This window comes from Ambystoma mexicanum, chromosome 5p (genome assembly GCF_040938575.1).
Source record: "Ambystoma mexicanum isolate Mex_15411 chromosome 5p, UKY_AmexF1_1, whole genome shotgun sequence".
Classification (NCBI taxonomy): domain Eukaryota; kingdom Metazoa; phylum Chordata; class Amphibia; order Caudata; family Ambystomatidae; genus Ambystoma; species Ambystoma mexicanum.
Genome location: NC_090930.1, coordinates 781082937 through 781103680, shown reverse-complemented (window position 1 = coordinate 781103680; position 20744 = coordinate 781082937).

Genomic DNA, 20744 nt, shown 5'->3' with positions numbered 1-20744 from the left:
TTGCATTTCTTTAACCATAGTTGTGTGTGGTTTGTTCTGTACTGCAGCCGCTCTTTCTGGTGTTACTCCCTTCCCTGCAGATGATATTATTTGTCTCAAATACACAGACTCTTTCTGGTGATATTGCATTTTTTCTTTATCCACTTTGTATCCTTTGTCCACAAGCAATGTTAACAGTGTAAATTAATCTGATCTACATAATTGTTCTGTTGCGTTGCACACTAGGAGGTCATCTACATAATGATCAGACCTTGTACATGTATGTTGCCTAAGTCCATATGGAGTACTCTATTGAAAATGCTGGGGGACTCACAGTACCCCTGAGGAAGTCTGGTATGTTGGAATATTTGCCCGTGATAGGCAAACACAGTGAGATATTGAGAATCTGGTTGCAATGGAATGGAAAATAACAATTTTTTCAAATCAATGATAGTGAAATGTGTAGCCTCAGTAGGTATGTTACAAAGGATTGTGGTGGTATTCAGTACTTATGGGAACCCGCCCTCCACAATACTATTCAATGGGATAAATCCTGTATCATTCTCCAACTTGACACTTTTGCTTTTGTGACAGGGTAAATCATCCTGATACATGGAGACTCTGAGGGCACTGTGATGCCCTGCTGCCATAATGCCACAATTCTCTCATGTATTCCCTTATCTGCTTCTCTTGACAATGGATACTGTCGCACTCTTGGTAACACTGCTCCCTGCTTCAATTTGATACATACTGCTCCTATCCTCTTCAAAAGCCCTACATCATGGGGGCTATCTGTCCATAAGGTGCTTGGGATCTTTATCAAATCCTCCTGTAAATGGTGGGCATGGACTTGAAAATGAGTATGGGACAAGGTGCATTCCTAGCTTAATCATTATTTGACAGAGCATAGAACCCTCCAGGATCATCTCCCCCTCATTATCAACATCCTCAAACAGCTGCCAATCTGACACCCCACTCAGTGGTTGAGCTGGATCAAGCCACAAAATGATAAACCACTAATTTCTCTCTTCATCAGTCCCGATTAGCACTATCCTGTAGTCAACAATCAGCACCCCGTTCAAATCTAATATGATGATAGTACCTAGAGCATAGTCTTGGGGGACTGCTGTCCTAAACTAAAATTCTGACGAACGCTCCATGGCTTATTTCTTATGCCTGGCACCCAACTCAACAGCACGGTTGCCCCACACATAAAGAAATCTGGGTTCAAAGGTATTGCTCTAGTAGCGCCATCACTGAACAATGCTTGCGTTATTGCCAGAAACCAGCATAACAAATTCCTGGTGTGGAGTGTGGAGTTTGCTACTCCTTTCTCCATAAATGAAATTATCATGTTTAGTTTGCTTAACAGATACCTGCCTAGCAAGTTCACTGGTGTTGCAGTTGAAAACAGTGACAGAGCTAACACCTCTTGGTTACCTACCTTGATGGGTAGGTCTTCTGTAAATAGAACCAAATTTATTGACCCAGAGAACCATTGCTTGTCCATTACCTTTCCTGATAAGGGGTGGTGCCCTTCCTATATGTGTGATTTTATTGCACCTGTGTCAACCATGTCAGCCTCCCTTGGCCTTCCTCCTACCCCCACCTGCGAGGCTAAGAACCCCGGGGTCATCTTTGACTCCACACTTTCCTTCTCCGCCCACATCTCTGAGGTCTCTAAAAAGTCAAATTTCTTACTGCACCTCCTCAGAGGTACTCTGCCTTTCCTCTCCTTCCCTCAGAAGCTCATGGTATTCCAAGCTCTGGTTCTCTCTAGCATGGACTATTGTAACAGCCTCTTTCTAAATCTACCTGCCTCTACTCTCCGCCCTCTGCAACTAATCCAGAACAGGACTGCAAGACTTGTCCTTGGCCTCAAGCCCTGGGATCGTATCTCTCCAGCTCTGAAATCTCTCCATTGGCTCCCAGTGGATGCAAGGATTAAATTCAAAACCCTCTGCATTGTCCACAAGGCTTTCTGGGGCCTGGGTCCAAAATACCTTCAGCTATCCCTCTGCAAATACCTCCCCTCTCGAGCTCTTTGCTCCTCTACCTCCAACTCCCTCACGGTCAGTCGTTTTTCAAAGAAACGAGCTGGGGGTAGATCTCTCTCTTCGGCTGGGGTTCACTCTTGGCACTGTGCACCTTGCCACCCTTTGTCCTCTGGGCCCAGGTACCTGCTCACCCTGCCAGCCTCCCGCACTGCCTCCGGGCTTCCCCTTGCACTGGGGTCTGTATCTGTACCCATACAGCCCCCCGCCTTTTTCTTCTTGCACTTATCAGACCTACCCTGTCTGCTGCCTTAAACCTAGCACTTGCAAATTGCTGGCTGCACTACCACTGTTTGTTGCCTTTCTTATTTATTTATTGTTATTTATCTGTTTCTCCACTGCTTCGCACTTTCCACTTCTCCCCCTTCCATGCACTTTTCCCCTCCCCCTCTCCCATGCACTTGCACGTTCTCAATGTCACTGGGCCTAGTAAGATCGCTGTTTTGTGTTCCCCTGTTCCCCTCCCTTGCCTTGTCGCACTCTGAAACACTTGTGTACGAGCGCAATAGAAATAAAAATATCAATATCAACCATGAAGAAGAGTGATTTGTTGTCTTTCACCACACCTACCAGGGGTTCTACATCAGGGTTGGCTGTGATTGACAAGCCTGGGAACCTCAGCACTGTCTGTGGCCTGTCCTAATCTGGATATGTGTTTGCCCCAAGGAATACAAATGGGTTATCACCCAGCACACTTACCCCTTTATATTGTGTCACTGTGCCATATGGCAAAGCATTTATGTCCCGAACTTGTGCTGCTGACTGTTGTGTCTGTTGCTGCCCATACACTGGTTTTCTATTGCGCATTGAGGTTTGTATCTGTTGATGTCCTTGTGCCTGATAGTGGGGCTGAAGTCCTTGCTGGAACACCTGTGCGGGCATCGCACCATATGGGGCGCATGGAGGCATCACCCGTACTGTTGTTGATATGTAACGAGCCGCCGGTCCACTGGGATATGCACAGGAATCATAAGCATATGCTTGTCTGCTCTTGCTCTCTCACACAAAATGGTCCAGTCTCCCCAATAACCAACATGGTCCTGGTCCACCAAATCTTGGCCCCATCCCTCCAAATCATCCTCCTCTACATCCACACCCTCCATGGAATACCCCTTTTCTTCATGGATAATGTCCCTGATAACCTCGTGGTAACCTCTGTTGTCTGATTAACCTTGGTCCCCTTCTGTCCACTCCGGGGCCACACTCGTCTCTACCGGAGCCATTCTTGGTTCTACCTTCTGCACAGGTGGGCCTGTAATCACTGCTCCTTCTATAGTCAACTTCGCACATTTCTTCTAAACTAACTTTACTTCGGCATTCTGTGCGTTATCCATCACTGACATTTCCTTTCCTGCTGCCGCCTCTAATTATGCACTCTAATTGCCTGAATCACTGACCATCCCTATATGTCCAAATCTTTCTGCACCTCTTTTGGAAGTCCAGTCTTAAAAATATGGTAGAATATTGTTATAGTCTTATACCATGGTTTCCCAGTCTCAGCCTTCCACATCTCCTGAATCTGTAAAAAGTATTGTGCCCAGTCTTCGTCCGCTTTCATAATGCATGCCATAATTGAATGTATAACCAGTGTTTTCTGCTCTCAAGGCAGCCCACACTTTAGCCCGACAATCCTTAAAATAAATGTGTTCCATCATGAATGTCATCACCATTCATACCCACGGGTAACCTTGCATTTTCCAAATATTTGCTTGATGTAAAAGTAATTCAGCGAACAAGCTTTTCATGTCTCCTACCGCTAGTGTAATGCCTGTGGTCTATTTTTCAAGTGCATGTATAGCCTTGCCTTCTCCTGCTATGAATGACGACAATGCCTTTATCAAATTGTTTCTATTCATATTTTGCCAGAGCATGTAATGTGCCTTGCTGGGACCTTTATCTAACAATGAAAACTGTGTTCTGACCTGCTTAGCCAGTACATTTGTCCCCCCTTGTTTGCCTTTTACCACCACCATGCAATCTGGTTGCACTCTCAGCCTTGGACCCACACACTCGCTACTCTCTGTGTCACCCTGGGTGGTGCCTATTCTCCCTGTTCCTCATCTGTTCCCCATTCCTTATACTCTGCTAGTCCTGCATCAGCATCTGATCTGCTGGACTCACAATCTAAACTATTTGCACGTGTTAGTGACTTTCGATACCTCTCATCATTGCAGCCAGCATCCTTTGTTTCAACATGTATATCCCTAATTGCGGTACTGTCAATTCTAGATAAAATATCACCGCTCTTCATACATCAGTGCCTATTGGCACTCTTCACTATTTTTTGATTTCTAGCTTTTCTCACGCAAGCTCTGCATCTTTCCTTCACAATGCTTTTTTCTAAATTTTTCTAAATTTTTCAGGCCCTGTTCTCTGTCTTCATCAATAATGGGTCACACGTGGCATTTGCTACTGGGGGTTGAGGGTTGTTTTAATATGTTGCAGGGACTCTCTGTCGTAGGGCTGCATAGGGTACATACTTGGGATTAGCGTAACCTGCGGCTGCTTGCATGGCAGTTCTATGGGGGTTGTAGGTATATTAAAAGACGTGAGGGTTACACAAGGTATGGGGGTGACACAGGGCACTTGTACTACAATCGCAACCCCTTTTAGGATCCTCAGGATCATCTTCCAAATCCTCAACCAAATAAGTGTACATGTGGCCCAGAAGATCTTTATTATTCGTTCCTTTTTCGGGCAAAGACTTGTACATCCCTCCTCTTGTATCAGCATCCCACTCCCTATGGTATTTCATAATCTTTTCCCAGTACAGCAGGAGCGCTGTACACATGTATTTGAATGGGGTAAAGGAACTCATAGTTACATATAATCCTACACCCGTAATAATCTTTTGTTTTCTACACACCGATCCTGCTGTGCCGATCTATTCCATCCTCCCCCAACTGCCCGTACTCCCCATTACCCCTCCCCATTCTCTTCACCCTACACATCACACACTTATTACACCACACCTCCTGTCACACAAATCAACAACTACAACTCCACACTACACCACTAACGGTTAGTTAGGAGCAACACATTTCCTACTACCAACAATCCATTTAAGGGTGACACATTTTCTGCCCCCCAACAATTTATCCAAGTGCTATATGTTTCCAACACCCAACAATGCATTCAAGTCTGATTCACTGCCTGCCCCCCACCAATCCATTCAAGTGCGACACATTTCCTGCACCCAACAGTGCATCTAAGTGTGATAAATTTCCCACCCCAACAATACATATAAGTACGATACAATTCCCACCCCCAATAAATCGTCTAAGTCTGATACATTTCCTACACCCAACCGTCCATCTAAGTTTGATACATTTCCCACCCCCAACAATCCATCTCTAAGTGTACTACATTTCCCACCCTGAACGGTCAATCTAAGTACTACACACCATTAGCTCCCAATACATTTATCGGTTTATCTAGGGAGAATGCAGGTGATCTATACAGTGTCATGACATGATTGTATTTTTTAAATTTATTGGGTATTTATAATGCGCCTATAAAGCAAAAGGTGTTTCAAGGTGCAACAAGTCAAAAGAGGGGGGGACAGGGATGAAGAAAAACAAAAACGGTCCTACTAGACCATGTGAGATTCAGATCAAGCAAGTGCAGTAACAAGAGGTGTGGGGAGAGCGGCGGGGGATGTAGCGGACAGGGCGGAAGGGCCCATGGGTTAGACAAGTGCTAAGGGGAGGCAGGTGGACAAGTGCCAGGGGAATGCAGATAGTGCAAGGGAAGACGGTCCACATACTAAGTTTGAGGGACGGGGCTGGATGGGCTCAAAGGGGTGCAGGCCCAGCCAGGCTATGGCAGGGGGAAGGAGTTCAGAAGGGAAAGTGCAGGTTATGGGAGGGAGGTCAGCGGAAACTAAGTACAAGGGAAGACTGGTCGAGGAGGGCCTGGTGCCCTGTAAGAATTGAAAGGAACAAGGCTGCGAGTCAAAATGAGGCAGAGGGGGACATTAGCAGGGGAGGGGGAGAGGGCAGGAGAAAGAGAAAAGTAGGGTCTTGAGAAGCTTCCAGAACTTAAGGAGATCTCGCTCAAGTCTGAGAGGGGCAGCACGACCATTCCAGAGGGAAAGACCTGCGGAGAGAGAGATCTACCCCCACTCTGTGCTTGAAAAGTGTCTTATCAGCAGAGAGTTGGAGCTAAAAGTCCATAGGGCTCTAGCAGGGAGGTATTTAGGGAGAGAGCATTGGATGTAATGGGGTCCCAGGCCCCAAAAGGCCTTGTGGCTAATGCAGAGGGTCTTGAACTTGATCCTCCCAGCAACCGAGAGCCAGTGTAGAAATTTTAGGGCTTGAGAGATGTGTTCCCTTGGCTTGAGGCCAAGGATAAGTCTTGCAGTCCTATTCTGGATTAGTTGAAGGGGGCGAAGGGAGGATTTAGGCAGATAGAGGAAGAGGCTGTTGCAGTAGTCCAGAGATGCAGGCGTGGATATAGGCCTTCTTCTTCGAGCGTATGGAGAGTCTGTATTGCCTTTGGAGCAGGCGGCAGGCCAGTTTTTCAGAAGATGTGTTCGAAGCCTGCCACTTCCGCTCAGCAGCTCTGCACTTGCATTTCAGAGAGGCTAGGTCAGAATCATACCAGGTGTTGCGCTTGGCTCATGACAGGGGCAAGGATGTCAAGAGTGTTGGAGATGGAAAGATGAAGGTTAGCAAGGGCTGTGTCAGCGTGAGAGTCAATGGCTGGAGTGGAAGAGGGAATGAAAGTGGCAGCAAAAGCAGCAACTGACACTCACTTCACCGGTCAAATGACGCAGAAGGAGATTGGCAGTGCAGGTGGAGGCTTAGTCGAGGGATTTAAGAGATCAAGGTGAGAGGACAGGAGAGCATGATCAGACCAGGAGAGAGGAGTAGTGAGAGGGTTGGAGATGGGGATGTCTGCTGAGATATGATCATCCAAGGTGTGTCCGGCAAAGTGCGTCAGACCAGAGGGAAGAATGGCGAGGAAAAGAGAGTCACAGAGGCTCAAGAAGAGTCCAGAGGCTGCATATGGGGGGGTCAAGGTGAATGTTGAAGTCTAAGAGGAAGAGAAGCTTAGAGGTAGAGGCCAGGAGAGAAGAGGTGAGGTCAGGCCACTATGAGAGGAAGTGGGAGCCGGCCCCAGGGGTCCTGTAGATAGTGACAAAAGTCAGCGAGAGGAAAGGAGAGACACCAGGCCTGCAGATGAGATATTTCAGTCTGCTCCCCCTCCCCTGCTTCAACAAGTTCCCTTCTCTGTTCACCCATTCCACTTTGTCACCCTTCCCTTCATCTTACCTCCCACCAACCCCCCTACCTCCCTCCCTCCTCCTTCCTAGTAGAGGCCCTCAACTGCCTGTTTAGAGCTTCTGGGCATACCGGCCGAACCACCAAGGTAGTTGCCCCTGTCCTGTCCCCCACTGCCCCTCTTACTACTCCCCCATTTGTGTAGCCTTGTAACGTTGCTTAGCCCCCCTTCCCCGTGTAATCTTTCCTGGGATTTTCCCTCCTTCCTCCATCGTTTCCCTTCTCACCCTGGCACTGGGCCTTGACCCCTCCACACTCTCTCCCTTTTAAAATTCAAACAGTAATCTGGCAATGGCCAGCACTCTTCCCCCCCTTAACATAACTCTACCTCTCACGTGTTTCACCCCACATCCTCCCTCGGAAGCACAGATAGGTTCCTAACAACTTGGTTACAAGCACAGGGCTCTGAGGACCCCATATGATTAGTAACTGTCAACAGGTGACCTGGGTTCCTTCAGGTAGCTTCTGGTCTAGGAGGTGGGGTGTTGAGTTCATGGAATTTACTGGCCCCCTGCGGTTTGCCCCTTTCATATTCAGTATTTGGGCCTTTAAGTTTTCGTCTCTTGGATAGCTCTCCCCCCCTTGTCCTCCCTGATGATCTTGTTGGGGCCTCGTTAGCTGCTCTGTGGCTCTTTTAATATCTTCCTCCATAACCAGGTGGTATCTCTCCCCCGCCAGTTCAAATATAAGTGAAAAAGGGTACCCCATCTGTATCTCACCCCTTTCTCCTGGAGCCACCTCGTGAGAGGGCTGCACTTCTTGCATTTCGAGAGGGTCTATGTCGAGAGGTCCTGGAAGATAGCTACTTTACAGTTCTCATAGTCAATGGCCCCGATTCGCCTTCTTTCTCCAGGATGACGGCCTTGTCTCGATAGTAGTGCAGCTTTGCCAGTATTGAGCATGGTCGCTTGGTGCCTGCTCCTACTCGGTGTACCTGATCTAGTGCCACTCGTTCTCCTTCCTTAGTTTCTAGGACCATCCCAATTATTTCTTGGATTTTCACTCCAGGCCGGCTGTTGACTCACCCTCCTTTTCTTTCAGTCCAAATAAGCAAAAGTTATTGCGTCTCTCTATTTTCAATGTCGTCCTCTTTGAACCGTAGGTCCACTTCCCTCCTCTCGATGTCTCAGAGTCAAACCTCTATCTGTTATACCAGCACTCCTGAGGAGGCTTGGTTCACTTCCACACCCTCTAGCCGTTCCTCCAGCGTAACTGTTTTTGTGGACAGGTCCGCCACCTTCACCCCAATGTCTGTGTGCATTCCACGGATTTCCTCCAGTATAATTTGGATGTCAATTTGTATATGGTGCCGATTTCTGTGAAAAATGGGTGGGATCCACCATCTGCCTTTGGTGCTGCCATGTCTCCCCTGTATGGGTATTGGAACTGCGAGAGTGCCGTTTTCCAGCTCATTCACTTGCCCAGGTTCAGGCGTTGTTGTGTCTCCTTTGCTACCTCCTCTCCGAGCCTGCCTTTAATTTCCCTGCCACCTGGATGGTTCATGTTCCAATTGCCCTTCCAATTAAATGTCTGTGCTTTCTTCCTTGGGTGTGGTTCCGGGTCTTTTTTATTTGTGCCTGCTGTCTACTGGGTGGGCTGCACTGTAATGGTGCCCTGTTCTTGGTATCCACGGGCTGTGGCAACCTCCCCCTCAGCCTTACACAGCAGCTACCGTTCCCCTGCCCGGGGACCCCTGCGACTAGGATTGTGGCAAGGTCAATCTTCTGGGCCATTTTGGGATAGGGTATCATGTGCAGTATCTGGATTTTCAATGTGGGCTATGTGTAAAACTTTGTAGATCTAGGGAGTGTAGGGCCTGGTGCAAATAAATATGATGGCTAGGTTTTTAACTTTTTTAGGAATGGATTGATGAGAGCCAAGAACTGGTATCCAGTCAAAGGAGAGGTATGTGGAAGATGAGCTAAAAACAAATATTTTGGTATTGCTTGGATTGAGGCAGAGATTATTTGTAATCATCTATTTCTGTCCTAAAATCAGTCAGCTGGTTATGTTTTCCTTGCCAGAGTTGGTCCGTGTCAGCTTACATCTGATTTACGTGTCCCTTGCATAAAGTTAACATGATTTTAAATATTGATTTGGAAGAGATGCTTAAGGTTTTGATGTAACTGGTAAACATCTATAAGGAAAGGGTAGAGTCTTGAGGGACTAAAATATTCGGAGTAGAGGGGTTTGACATGAAATGTCCAACTTTCACAATAGTTGTATGCTCACTGAGACTAGGACTAATCAAGCTCAGGAGGACCACCCATTCAATGCCAAGGCTTGAGTGGAGTTGATGGATGAGAAATGAGTACTCCACTTCATCATATGCTGCAGAGGGATCTAGCAGGTTCAGAATAGATGGAGTGTTCTCGTCTAGTATGTCAGGATTTTGTATCTAATGAAGGTAAATTCAGTTTCTGTACTTCCGAAGTGCCTGAAACTTGACTGATTGTTGTGATAAACACCTTGCAAGAGTTGATTGGGGACAAACCTATCCAGGACTTTGGCTATGAAAGGAATATTGGAGGTAAGGTAACAGTTCTTACAATAATGTGAGTCTGGTGATGGAGTCTTAATGTGAGGGGTGATGGAGGCTTCTTTTAATGATTGGGGGATTATGCTAGTGATTTTATAGACATTGCAGATATCGGCCTGTGCTAAATTGGTCGCTAAGCAGGGCTCCATTTTAGCTCCTTATGAATTTGTGCTTTTAGTCAGTTTGGCATTGCCATTTAATGACCATTGGTTAAAGAAAGAGTGAGGGTATGGGATTTGAGGACCTATGAATTATGATTATGTTTTGTACTGAGTTTGGCATGGACAATCTGGAAGCTCTTGACTTTGTACTGGTGGGTCAATGTGGATATGAGAAGCCGGTGTTCAGGGGATTGGTATGTGTGAGGTTGCCGACAAACTGATCTTAGTAGTTTCTCTATTCGTTCACTTTTTTTCATTTTGATTTTCCAAAGATGATAACAATAAAAATCAAAGTATAGCAGAACAATAATAGTAAAGAAAACCACCCCCTACTCACACCCTCTGTCAAACCCACAAAATAAATGGTTCACATCAAGAGTTTCTCCAACTTAATAAAGTTATCCACATGGAACATGGAACTTTAGAGCTCTAATGATGCTTTACACTACCAAGAACTTTGCCGACGTCATTCAGTTCAACCATAAGCCCTCTTTCCTCATAATCATGTCTTTATATGCAGCTGTTGTCAATAATAGGCCTGACATTTCCTTGCACAAACTGTTGCCTTTTTTTCTTCCAATGTCTCAGAACAATATGTCTGCCATCCACCACTGCAATACTTTTCCACTTTGGTTCCAGACTCTATGATGTGGAATCAGAGCTATCAATGTCTAGCAGACCCAGCTCTGGAGATGATCCATCTGAGACCAAGATCACATCCCAGACCCTGTGTTCAATGTTGGAACACAATTTACATATATTAGGGCAATCACATAGGAGATGAAGTAGAGTTCCTGGTTCTCCACACCATATCCATCATAACAGAACATAAACTATGGATCCTATGAAGTTTTCCCAACTACCAATTTGTTCTATGCAGTAGGAGATCAGTTGAGTATTGGCATCTCAGAAAGAATGAAGCTAGGCTCTAAGGCATTCCCAAAAGAAGTCTTGGAGTTGGCAATTCAAAAGTCTCTTTCCCACAGTGTCTTCAGATGTTCCATCAGCTTTGAGGGATGAAGAGCAGCATAAGCCCATAATATAACATACTGCGTTAGTCCCATATTTCTGACAAATCTACCAAAAAATCGAGTATTTCTGATCTCTATAACTAATTTGCAATTACCTAGACATTATGAATCGCTGTAATTAAAGATACTGCTAGAATTCCTTTTGCAAAATATTAAATAGTTGTGAAAATGCATCAAAAGATAAAAACACGTTTCTTTAATAACATTGACCTAAGAGTAATCTTCTTTTCTGTAGCCAATGATTCTGGCCAAAGGTTTCCATCTATCTGAAACTGAGGATATGCCAAATAGGCGAGTTATAAGGCAGACATAAACTCTAATACACATTTCCCTGTGCTTACCCGGAATGCAACAAAACAGGTTTTTTAAAAAGGAGCAGGAATGGAACATAATACCCAACTATGTGTTGGTAAACACATATGTCATCTCTGATTCATATGGTACCTAGAATGGTTTCAGGGTAAGGTCTCCAAACTCTCAAAAGCTGATTGTTTCTGGGTGTGGGGTCATGTAGAATTTTAAGTTATAGATCCGGAAGCCACCCACTGATCCATTGTTGTTAAGTGTATCCAGCTTAAGCCAAGGTCTCCCCTCTGCCAAAGAAATTTCAGTAATTGACTTCCAAGGATTTTGATGAATTAGCTAGACACTGTTAGAGGGAAAATGCTAAATAAAATATTTATTTGGGTCCTAGTAATTATTTTAAACAGAGAGATGCTAACCCAGCATAGAAATATGGAAAGATGCCCTGGAGTTTCACCTATCATTTACTCAGAGAAGAACCAAAGTGTATCTTCTCTAGCTTATTCAAATTCATGTGTAAAACTTTCCAGGTATCTTAAGGTGGGTGCATGAGTGGTTCCAAGAGTTTACTTTAATGTGTCCAATGGTTCCAGATGCTTTAAAGGCAACAATTCTGTCTTACGACAATTGATCTTATAGCCAGAATGCCAAGCATAAATATGGACCAGTTTTAATATTTTAGGGACATCCTGAACTAGGGCTTTGAAAGTAAACACAATACATAGAGCTGTTGAGCACAATATACATCTCACAGGCTTGATGCGGCGCTTTCAGGCATTATTTATGGCCCTCCATGTCACTTGTGATGAAGGGGTTGCCTGGACTAAAGTCCGTCTTTTCTTTGCAATCTGATGTTTGCAGCTTTGCTTCTATTTAAAGCATGAGTTATATCCCACAATACAAATGAATACAAATAAATACACATAAATAAAAGTGATAAGGCCATTATAAGGCAATGTATCAAACAGGCTTCAGTTAAAAAATACATATATACGAAATCCACCTCTTCCCCTTCCCTACTGCATATCCTTGAATGGCAAATTGTTAGGTTCAAAAATATGTATTCACACAACAATATGAATAAATAAATGCATATGACAATTATCTACCTCTCCACAAAAATGATCATGTTTCATTTACCACCCCAAAACACTCAGATCAGTGAATTACAACAGTTTTCATACAAATGAATGTCTCAATGTCACACACAATGCATATATACAAAACTAATTTTTGTTGATAAAAATAATCACAAATATCACAATTGTCATCCTATTAAAATGACGTCCTTCCAGTCTAGTCTGTAGACAAGAGAAACCCAGACAACTTTCAGTTCCCACTCATTTGGAACTTTCTTGCGGGGGATTTTGTGAATTACATGGGTGGATATATGATCCCTATACTGCCTTGCATTCTTGTTGAGTGATACATTTTGTACCAACAGGAAACCTCAAAGGTTCATTGATAAAGTGCTTGCTGCCTCATATTGGCCACTACCTAGTGGTTGGTGTGGAGTATTACATCTTGTGGTGTTTTCGAATTCGAAATTTGGCGTCAAAAGTGGCATACCTGCAACCCAATCTCGACTCTTTGTATGCAGGGTACCCATGATACTTCACGTGCCAACGTCATCAGATAGTTTTTTTTTTTTTTTACAAGGTCTTTGATATAGGGCTTCATTACAAGGTTGCCGGTAGGCCGCCGGTAGTATCAGGGGCCTGCCGGCAAACCTCAGTTTACCATGGAGTGGGAACCACTGAAGCACCGGCATCGTTAACAATGGTGCCAGTGCTTCAGTGAGTTATCTGCTAGTAGGGGCCTGAACAACTGACAGGTCAGGCCTGCCAGCAGATCACTGCCCCTACTGGCAGACTCAGAGTATGGCGGTCCAGAAAAGGTACCCATAACCATTGTTAATAGCACCTTGTCCTAGACCAGCATACTCCTAATGACCCACATGGTGTTTACAAGTGATCTTTTTTATGCTCCTTTTGCTGGGGCGTTAGGGCAGGCACATGTGATTCTAAGCAGATACAAAGCACAGAAAGATGGCAAATAATATTTGCCTTCTAAGGCTTGTGAATCTGCTTAGATTTACATGCGTTGGATAGATTAGCAAACAGTATTTTCTGCAGGTGGAGAGTGAATTGAAGGAGCAGATGTAAATAAATGTTTTAAACTTGCTTGGCCTACATGAGAATCTGCTCTTGTATGTGTGTCAAGACAATAGTGTAGTGTAAAAGTGTGTATTGAGCTACATGATTCTGCTTTGCAAATGGATACTTGATCCTTTGTGTTGAGACTTGGAGCCCTTGCTCAGTGTGTTTTAGAGAGGCTCAGCTTCACCTCACTGAGGAGGCATAGCACGGCTGAAACAAGTGTCTGGGGTTGATGATGGTACTCTTGTTCAGAGTGGAATTGCCTAGCATTTAGTTGCTGGACTGCCCTTGTGGGTGGAACAAACTGATATGCAAATGGTATTTCGCCTCTGTGAAGGGTGCAGTGAGCTAAAACATAGTTGTAGTTGAAGACATTCCACAGAACAGGTTATTGGAACCATGCGCGTTCTCAGTAGAGGGTCACTCACACTCTTGTCCGTTCCATTCATGCCACCTTCAGGTATTTCATAACTTTTCCGCCTTTTATATTTTTTGCATCATGTCTCCTGGTGGTGAAACCACAATATTTGGCTCATTAGGTCCGGTTAGTGAACCAGTTATTTCTCTACCTTTGAAAATAGAGTCTACATTACACAACCATGGAACTGAAGCAGTGTGCTCTAACTCTGCAATTCGTTTTACAGACCTAAATACTCACACTCTGCTTAAACATGGTACAGAGGCTCATGCCACTATTTTAGATTCTGGCTATTACTGTGTCTTGGCTTATTCATGACACTCCCTCCTCTGCAACTCTAGCTATACCCCCTGAGTTTACAATTTTCAGGGCAAATCATGCCATTCGTAAGGGCGGAGGAGTTGCCATTCTAGCCTCCTCTCACCTTAATATACACATCAACACACATGATGCTCCTGATGGCTGTGAAAGTATGTTAGCCACAATTAAGTTCAATGACAACTATTCTTTAATGGTCATAGTGATCTACAACCCGCCTTCTGACACACCGCGTTTTGAAGAACAATTCATCAGTTTGCTAAAATAACTAAGGACAATACTGCAGTTTTCGTCCTTGGAGACTTTAATCTTTGGGCCAATGATCCAAATGATAAATCTGCTGTCTCCATACTTCGTGCCATTGTTTTTTTCTCAGCAATTATCAGCTCACACATGCAGCCAGCTATTCACTTGATTGGATCATGACTCATTGTGTTGCTGTCCCTGACATCAACATTGCTCACTGTCCATGGTCAGACCACTATTTAGTGAACTTTGCCTTCTCCCCACCTTGTTTTTCAACTCCCTCAAAATCTATTCCATGACAGTATGTCACTGCTAGGAATCTGAAGAAATTAACAGGCCAATTGTTTTCCTCTCATCTGCTGTCAAAATGTGAGCCCGTACACACTTTTATTAAATCGATGATCTGGCACATCATCTCACTCATACCTTCACTCACATTCTGGATACACTCACACCTAAAAACCCTGACTAGTTAAATCTAGTACTACCAGGAACACTTGATTTTTTGACTTAATTGTCGTCTTTGTCACCTTAAATGAAAGGCAGAGAGAGAATGGCGTGCAAATCCTACCCCCACTCTCCTTACTAACTACAAGCAATCAGCCACGAATCTCAAACAAGCTATTATGGACATTAATTCCCATATGAGGATCTCTTCTGCTAAATCTAACACCTGTGAACTCTTAAAATCCCTCATTTAAACCACAGTACATAAGGATGATGATTGGTGCCAGTCAATACTTGATGAATTTAACTCCAAAATCTCAGGTCATAAAACATCTATTTATTCCCAGTTAAAATTAGACCCTCATGTTACAGCTCACGGGTCCACTTCCCTAAATATGTATTCACTGCTTATGTATAAAGAAACACTGAAGACATATTTTCATTTCTTGCCTTGCTCCGAGGACCGAGTTTGCAAGATTGTGCAAAAATGAAACCCATCTCTTGTATGGGGGACAGTAATCCTGCTAGACATTTTAAGGCTTCCATCAGCACTTTGGCTACTTAGGTGACCGTCTTGCCAATCTCTCCTTCGAGGAAGCTAATGTACAAGCAGCTTTTAAAGAAGCATGGATTACAGCCTTTCTAAAAATAATGTACTGTAGGTTCACTTATCTAAAACTAATGACCTACCACCAATTTGCCATTTTTATTTAAAAAATTGGACCGTGTTGCCTACCTAAAACTGCAGGATTTCCTCAAGAGTAGCAACCTTTGTAACTCTAGGTAATCAGGCTTTTGGGCAAAACACGGTACTGAAACCACGCTACTCGATCTGAAATCGAGCATTGCAGGCAATGTCGAAAAAGGTAAACCAGCACTCCTTATGCTGCTTGACTTGTCTGTATTGTTCGACTGAGTTGACTTTTCCCAGCTGGTCGCTAGGTTAGAGGATCAGGTGCTCTGTTCTTCTGCCGTGTCTCTGTGGATTGCATCCTTCTTCGGACTCAGATATGCCAGAGTGACTGTGGACATTGCCTGTTCTACTCCTGCTTTAATCATCTGTGGGGTACCACAAGGCTCCTGTATCTCGACAACATTGTTCAATATATATATATATCATGCCTCTTCTTCCCCTTCAGGATGTCCTGGGTATCCAATTTACCAACTATGCTGATGACACCCAGGTCATAATGGAGTTATCAGGGTGCTATACCAGGGACACCAGCACTGTGAACTCTGTATATCAGGCTTTTCAGACTTGGATGGGCACTAACTCGCTCGCACTCAATGCAGAAAAAACCAAACTCCTGATTATCGCGTCCATAAAATGTTTTTAAAAAACTGGGTCCCGATTATGAGAGTTTTTGCATAGCCACTAATAACATTAAAGTTGCTAAATCTGTAAAAACATTAGATATCACTCTGGATGCTGTGCTTACTATGATGTCCCAAGTTGCTCAGATGAAAGCCTCTTGTAGCTATGTGTTAAAACCTTTGAATCACATACGTCCATATATTTCCTTACAAAACATGTCTTTGCTTGCCACAGCTCTGGTCAATTCATGCCTTGATTATGGTAACAGCTTAATGGCTGTAACTGCTAAAGCCAACCTTCAAGTTCTGCAAGTCACACAGAGCAATACTGTGAGAGCAGTCTTCGATCTTTCTCATAGGGATCACATCTCTCAAGCCTGACAAAAACTTCACTGGCTTCCTTTAAAACGCTATGTCACTCGTAAGATTCTTTCACTAACCTATAAATGGTGTAACGCTGATGCACCACAGTATTTATCAAACTGACTGTCTGCAATCCCATTACTCCTTGAGCTCCAACGAACCTACCAAACTGACACATACCAGGTTTAAGCACTTGAGTTTTGGTGGCACTATGTTTGACGTACAAGCCCCTTAGGCCTGGAATAAGCTTCCTGACCACTTAAGGAAAGCAAACACCCTCTCTGAGTTTAAGAAGGGAGTTAAGACTCTCCTCTTACCGGGTCCTCCAAGGTTGGGATGGCCCGGTAAGTCCTCATTTTAGGAACCCGGGCCCGGTATGCGGTAGGGAGGCAACCATGCCGCTAATTGCGGTTTGGTTACCTCCAACCTCGTAATGAGGGCCATTTTCTTTAGAACCCCAGATCAACACCCTGTTGAAATAAAATCCAATTTCCAGCTCCACATTGTCAGGAAGGTACTCCCCTACTTGGACCTGCCTCACAACATCGAGGGCACCAGACAAGTGGTACACTCATGCCAGGATTATTGTAATGTGCCATACTTAGGGGGCAATACAGTTCAGCTACAGGAGTTGCAGCTGATCGTACACAAGGTCACCATATTTGTCCTCTGACTCAAACCCTGGGACCATACACCCTCAAATGGCTCCCTGTAGGCTAAAGAATGAGGAATAAGCCACTTTGCCTCAGTTACTGATTCAAAGAGAAAACAGCTCCAAATTACTTCAACCCATTCATCACTGAACACATGCCCAAGAGACCCTTAGCATCTAGCGCCAACAAATGCCTAGCAATTTCCTGCATTAAAATAAAAGTCAAGACTCAGATGCATTTACCTAGCTGTGTGCTAGGTGCAATGCACTGGAATATCACTACCTTTAAACTGAATGTATCTACAAAATATTCAAGACATCACTTACACTCTGGCAAATTGAATTTAGATCTTAGAACCCGGGTGCCAGATTAACAGATGGCCCCATTAAAGCAACAATTGTCCTGTTAATACCGTTGACTTACCCCCTAACTCCCCTTTGCACTAACTGGCCCAAACTCTTGCACGTTCACTACAATATCAACACGTACATCCTCCTTTGGTTAACCCTGCTCCTCCTGTTCACTTCAAATCTTCTGCATCTAAGTCTGTAAAAGAGTGTATGATTTGCCCTATCCCCCATTTGCTGCTTACACTTTCTGTATGTCCATTGGCTATAGCTGGTGCCTTCTGCTCCGCACTTAATTCACGTGGGGTTTACAGGTCTGTAACCATATCCCAACAAACTTGCAGCGTACGCCCTCCAAGATGTCTAAAGGGTTTTCCCCTTGAGTAGAGGATGCCTTTCTGGTGTGTAACCAAAGCCCCACAATTGCTACATTGTAACCCCCTGGAAAGGGCTACATTATTTGACACTGTAAGTTGAGCTTCTCAGAGCAATATAGCACGTGGGTTTTCTTGCACATGCATCCATTGTTCTCTTACTGTTGTCGTTGTTCTTTTCTACAACGTGTTCTCTGCAAAGTCGCTTTAAACAGCACTCGATCAAGTTGACACCTTTTCTATAAAACTGCAAAATAAAATAAAAATGAAATGAAATAATTCATTAGATGTTTTTGCATGTGTAAATTATCTGAACCGTCTGCTCCTGTCCAAGCCTGCTGCATTATCAGGCATACCTAGTCTCCCAAATCGTTTTTACTCATAATTCTTGAAAATATAATATAGTAATTATTCCTTAGCTATTGATGGCAGACATGAGCCATGTCCTTCTAATCTGGTAAATTCCCTGTCTCATACAACACCATGTGTGCACTAGCTAGTCTCGAGCTCAATCTTTGCTCGCCCCTTAGAAACCTGAAGATGTTTGGAATTTTAATACTTCTCATCCCGTCTTACATAGCACTGAGATGTCGTTTTTTCTCATGTTTTCACAGTCTTTTTTAATCATACTTTTATTTGTCAGTAGATTTTTCAAAACAGTGCCCGTTCCTGCAAATAGCATTTGACCTGATCACTTTTATGAGCTGCACAAGTCTCAAACAATGAAGGAATGTGGTGCTGGTTTGTGGACACAAACATACTAAATGTCCTATATTTTACTTTATAGAAGTTAATAATTTCAGTGATGATACAAAATTGCAACTTCTGTCAGACCAAGTCACCGTAGAAAAAAGACCAATTTATACAGCATTTTTAGATTTATCACAAGCCTTTGACAGTGTTCACATGTCAAGACTATGGTACAAAATGCAAATGTTGGCTTGTCCTCCTGCCTTGCTGAGTATTTTGATAGCACTACATGCTGAAACAAAAATCAAGGTTAGGTTGGACCAGCGTGGTTCTTACACGAAATGGATCAGAAAGCACCGGGACATACGTCAGGGGTGCATTCTTGATTCCTTATATTTCGGATTTAGGGAATGCAATAAACCAGTGCCTGGCTAATCCCCCAAAACTGTGCAGCTTCAGCAACTTGCATACGCAGATTACATTGTGCTATGCGATTTGACACCCATTGGGCTACGAAGAGTCTTGAATGTGATAAACGAGTACCTTCTAGATCTTGACCTAACAGTAAACGTAAAAAAAACAAACATATTAGTGATGAAACCGATAAGGTAGTCTTGTAAAAAGACAAACTTTAATTTGTTTTTAAATGGTAATAAGCTAGAGGTGGTGACACATTTAAAATACTTGGATGTAATATATTATGGCAATAAAATAAAGCAATTGCAACATGCTTCTCTGAGGGCAACTGCTATTGCTTCAGTAACCCAATTACAGTAGCTTGATAGAGGTATGAAAGCTTCTCGATCTTGCCTGTCTTTAGTTATTATCATCTGAAAATTGTTCCTAAACTCATGTATGGAGCAGAGACAATAGAGTCTACTTTGGATTGGGCCAAGTCTGAAGGGATAATTTGGCGTAGAACGTTATTCCTCCCCAGGCGGTACCTGTGCCAGTGATCTGCAATGAAATTGGTCTTTTATTCTTACAGGCTCAGATCGACTGGAAGCTGCTGCAATTTTATAGCAAAATACTTTATCCTCCACCTAATAATCTATTTAAATCCATACAGAAGTAAATGGGTCTTAATTCTTGCAAGGTTTTGCAGACATAGAGCTCTAAATGTGCAGCTAAATTATCCTGCGTTAATTCAACAAGAGAAGAACTGAAAAACTTTCCAATAAGATATTAGAAACAAAGTTTGAATACAATGTCTAGATTTTTGTTAAAACATCCATCTAGGTTTTTCAGAAATGAAATTGTTTGCATGAAGCTTAATTTATTTCCTACTCTAGAGATTCTCTGTGCTAGGAGTAAGTCACCTAGATTTGAGAGATTTTGCATATTCTGCGCACAGGAGGTGACACTTTACAGCACTTATTTACTGAGTGTCCTCCGCTAAGCGAGTTACAAAATACTCTATTTAAGAAATGTGTGCATTACGAAGAAACATTATGCACACAAGTCTTTTGGAATCGTATCCTTAATGCACAGGAAAGCCCGCTATACATTGCTGCTATGGCTTTTATAAAATCATGTTTTTTTAAAATGATTTATGTAGCATTAATGTAATATTTTGTTGTTGATATTTATATTCATGGAATTTTGCCACTATATTGTGGTTTGTCTGAAAAGGTTGCTCTAAACTGCTACACAAATTCAAAATGAATAAATACAAAATGGCAATCAAATATTTTAGATTGATTGTGAATCAAGCAACATCCAATTAGTAAACCCTGTTAAACATGTTAATTATAACTAATTTAGTGCAGCATGCTAAACATAAATCAGTGACAATTCAGAGTGACTGGGATATGACTAACTCTGCAAAAACCCTAATTTTGGAGCACAGCTGTTGTGCAAATGGCTAATTCCCTCCTTAGTAGCCTTGGTAGTTCCTTCCAGACCTCCCTGTCCACCCTCCACACTCCCCCTTCCTTAGTATTTCCTTCCTCCTACCTTTTTACAAACATAATTGGCCCTAACCATATTTCTTACATTGGTCCACTTTTATACCAGTTACCTTTTGCTTGGTTGGCTTATTGGAATTCGACCTAAAGCAGTCT